General features: G+C 31.7%; 1 pseudogene; it reads right to left on the bottom strand.

Moving 5' to 3' along the window:
* Positions 1–1,633: 1,633 nt before the first annotated feature.
* LOC100808010 (uncharacterized) lies at positions 1,634–3,674 on the bottom strand (annotated as a pseudogene).
* Between the last annotated feature and the right edge of the window lie 1,106 nt (positions 3,675–4,780).

Here is a 4,780-nt window from a genome sequence, read left to right as displayed (position 1 = left end):
CATATAAATATGCATGCATGTGCCGAGAATGAATAAATAATAAATAAGTATTTTTGTTTTATATTTTTTTACTATTTAACAATATATTGATAAATTAGTGAAATAATCTAATTTTAATTAGATACAATAATTATATCAATTAATAACATGTTTCTAATAAAAGAATACTACTGATTAATAATATGTTTCCAGTCAACATAGTTGAGTCCAATCTAATGTTTAGGATAAAGTTTAGGGGTAGTTATAGTCGGTCAAGATTGGTTTGCAGTCACATTTGATTCACTTCACGGTTTAGCACTTTTAAAGTGCATAGTGCTCCATAGTTTTTTTTTTTAATAATCTATGCATTTTTATTGATAAAAAAAATAATTAAACGTTACTTATATAAATAATGGTATCACTTATAAGTAATAAAATAACGATGATAATAAAAAAAATGTCACGTCAAATACTTCAACTATAACTTTTATACATCAAACAATATATATGTCTTATTTTTAAACAACTTGCATAATCAATCACAATGTTCTTAAGATTTAACTATACTCAAATGTCATAATTGCAACTGACCTACATCTAAGTCCTATAATAAAGCCCCACTATTAGGAACACATTACGCACGTTTTTCCTTGTTAGTTGGCTGATTTTTGCTTATTGACTTTGAAGACTACAGTAACTTTTGTTGGTATTCCACCTTTGCAATTGCTCATCTTATTCATCATCATCATCAACTTGAAGATTTATTAATGAATCACAAATATCCTTAAAGGCTTAACTAGGTCAGTGTGCATACTTAATTTATTGACTTTAATATGTATTTATTTTTAAATGATGTGTGTTTACAAATGAGTTGTTCATCATCACTGAAAATACAATGAACCTCAGATTTTTAATTTGAATGCTTAACTAGGTCACTGTATAATTAATTTATTGACTTTAATTTATATTTATTAGGAGTATTTGTGCCTATTCCAATCGAGTTTAATTTGATAATTTGATAATTGAAAATTGTAACCATAATAAAACTTATGTAATTTTTTTCAATAATAAAAATTGTTAAAAAATATGATTAACATTTTTGGTTCTATCCTATACCAGATGATAAAAGCCAGTTACTTGCTAGTGGAGAAAAAAAATTAATATCATCATCAACATTACAATTCATAACTTCCATCCCTTCACCTACGAAAACTGACACGTACCCATTTTAAAGTTAAGAAAAAAAAAACTTGTTCTTTAGTAGTAAATCACAACTCAGGATCTTAGATTATTTTTTGATGGATACTGTAACACCATGCGAAAATGAAGATATGTTAAGATCTGTCTTACATTTTTTCTTTGGTAGTATATCTCATTTTAGAATCTTAGACAATTTTTTAGGTCTCACATGAGTCCCACTTTTAAATATTTTGTTTAATTAATTGTTAAATTAAATATAAATAATGAAGTAATTAATTTTAATGAAACATTGAAGAAAAAAATTAATAAATATTAAGAAATAGAAAAATCAACATAAATTTAATTTTTATTTATGACTAAATGTTAAAGAAATGAAAAATACATAAATTAGAAAATAAAAAAATTGAAAAACATTAATGTTTAAGAAAAATTAAATTTCATTATTGTTCTGATCCTAACGTTCCCAAATATGTTCCACCAAATCGGCTTAAAGTTGTTGATGAATTCTTCTTGTATGCATAATGCGTCTTCTTTGCAAGAATGTAGCAAAGTTAGGAGGAGTACCACGAGATACTTCAACATTTGAAATGTCATTTTCTAAGTGATCATAATCAGCATCGACATTACCATTGAACGTATCACGTTCATCTTCGACAATCATGTTATGTAATATAATGGATGCCAACATTATATCCTTCATTGTATTTACGTTCCAGGCACGCGATGGACCACATATAATTGCGAATCGAGATTTGAGCACATTAAATGCTCATTCCACATCCTTTCTTGCTGCTTCTTGACATTTTGCAAATAATTTTCTTCTAGGACCTTGTGGCATTGATATGGTCTTCACAAATGTGGGCCAATCTGGATAAATACCATTTGCAAGATAGTACCCCATATTATATGAAGTTCCATTAATTGTAAATTGGATTGGAGGAGCTCGACCTTGCAAAACATCATCAAACATAGGTGATTGGTTTAACACATTAATGTCATTATTTGAACCTGCAACTCCAAAAAATGCATGTCAAATCCATAGGTCTTGTGAAGCGACGACTTCAAGTATTATTGTGGGTTTGTGATGATCACCTCTACGATATTGCCCCTGCCATGCAACTAGACAATTTTTCCACTCCCAATGCATGCAATCAATAGAACCTAACATATCTGGAAATCCTCGTGCATCTTCAATATGTAATAGGCGATTGATGTCATTGTTGTTGAGTCTTCTCAAGTACTTTTGTCCAAATATCTCATTGACACCCCTTACAAATTTTGGTAAGCATTGAGTTGCAGTGCATTCGCCAATTCTAACGTACTCATCAACACAATCAGTAGGTGATCCGTATGCAAGTATACGAATAACTGCAGTGCACTTCTGTAATGGCGAGAGACCTATTCTACCAACAACATCATATCTCATTTGGAAATACTCATTGTGATTACTAAGAGTATTGACAATTTGAATGAACAATTGTCGCCGCATTCGGAACCTACGCCGGAATTGAGTCTCAGTGTATATCTAATTTTCTGAGAAGTAGTCATTCATCAATCGTAGATGTCCATCTTCATGATTGTGATTAATGATTCTTCTAGGCCTCCTTTGTTGACTGTTGTTGCCTCCTTGTTGTTGCATCGCACGTAAGTAGCTCATGATTTGTTCATCACTATCGTCGTCAAGTGTTTCGTAAACAATTTGTTTCCAAGCTTAGTCGAAGTCATTATTTCGACCCATTGTATGAACGATTGATTGCACAAATAAGTGAAAGAAGAGTATTGTTTGAAGGAGACGTACAACAATAAATGATAATTGAACAATTAAATACTAAATTGTACAACGGCTTGTTTTATAACGGCTAGTTCCATAACGACTAATTTTATAACGGCTAGTTTCAGAAATTTTAAAAATTGAACAAATTATAATACGATTAAAATAAAATAAAAAAAATCAAACATTATTCCTAAAATACAAATTAAAAGACGATTATAACACATTAAAACTACCTAACAAATTATAACTAGATTCCTAACTTACTCCAAATTATTTTACAAAAGGCTCATAGTCTTTGAGTTGAGTCTCAGACATTGTAGAAGTGACTTTCAGTAGAATGTCGTAATACTCCTTTTCCAATTGTTTCTCCCTTAAGGCTGCTAGTTTGGCATTGACAACATTTATTTCCCTCATTACTTCCTCCACACCAGTCAGATCAATAGGATTGGTAGATGTTCCTACTCTTTTCCCTTTGCTCTTCCTTTTGGTTACCTTTTGCCCCCATTGGACAGATAATTGGAGACAATGTATCAGCTTCGACTGGTGTTTCTGGATTAGATGATGAAGAATATGCCCCAAATGTCGAAATCTTCGTCCTTTTAGAGCAATTTTCAGTAAACTGCTCTAACCATTTCGGTTGATCTTTCAAGAGTCTCCAAGCATGTTCCAAACCAAAATTGGTTCCTTTGTCTTCCTTCCAAATGACATACGCATTAAGCATGACATCATTTTCCGTGTAACCACTTTTCTTCAATGATATTTCTTGCTTGTAATGACCCTTGAATTTTTGGACGCCCAGATTAATTTTTTGTCATCGTGATTTCCATTGATTAACTGATCTTTCACGGAGTTCACCTTGAAATTTATTGTAATTTTTCGTGACTCTCAACCGAAACGCTTCTTTTCCTTGACCAACAATTGGATCGGTTGAGATGTTGAGTCATGAACTAATGAGGTGTGTATCTTCTTCAACTGCAAAGGCTACTCTAGGCTTCTTTTTTGTCAAAGACTCTCCTATTTTGTCAACGATGATCTCGTCTAGTCCAATTTGGGTAGAAAATTGTGGAAATTGTGAACCAACATCATCATTTGAAACCTTCGCAGGACTGTTTGCTGGGATTGTAGGAAATGTCTGCGAACTCTGAGAATTAACGATATAAGGGGTTTGAGTATTTGACATAAAATAATTTGGTGGTGGTAGTGGTAAAAAAGGAGGGGGGGGGGAGTAGGACGATTTTGTGAATTTTGGGTTGAAGGAGACATGTTGTAATTTTGTAAAAAAATTATATAACTTTGTCAATCAAATTGATTTGGATCCATTTGGGAAAAAAAATTAACTGAACAGGAAAAATAATTGAGAATGAATATGAATTTTTTTTTGAACTAAGATTGAATATGAAAAAAAAACTAAGCTTGAGTTTAAAATAAAAATAATTGAGATTGAATTTGTAAAAAAAATTACCTTGAATCTGAAAAAAAAAAAAAACTATGATTGAATTTGGAAAATAAAATTAATCGAGCTTGAATTTGGATACTAGAGATTCACAAATGAAAAATTAGAATGCCAATTAGGTGTACAAATTGTTATTGTTTGAACCCAATTTATACCGTACAAATCCCTTTTCGACCGTTAAATTTTTTTCCGACCGTTACATTATTTTTTTCGACCGTTGCATTGTGCCGTTCGCGTTTTCTTCTCAAGATTTTTGATTGTTACTGTGTACACAGTAACGATTACCCACACGCTCCATTTCCTTTTCTTTTTTTTCCCCCCCATTTTTTCTTCCCCCCCCCCCACTGGCCCTTAACCCCCCCCCTCATTTTCAC

This window comes from Glycine max, chromosome 17, assembly GCF_000004515.6.
Source record: "Glycine max cultivar Williams 82 chromosome 17, Glycine_max_v4.0, whole genome shotgun sequence".
NCBI classification, from domain to species: domain Eukaryota; kingdom Viridiplantae; phylum Streptophyta; class Magnoliopsida; order Fabales; family Fabaceae; genus Glycine; species Glycine max.
The sequence above is the reverse complement of the archived record's forward strand: the minus strand, read 5'-3'. Positions and strand labels throughout refer to the sequence as shown.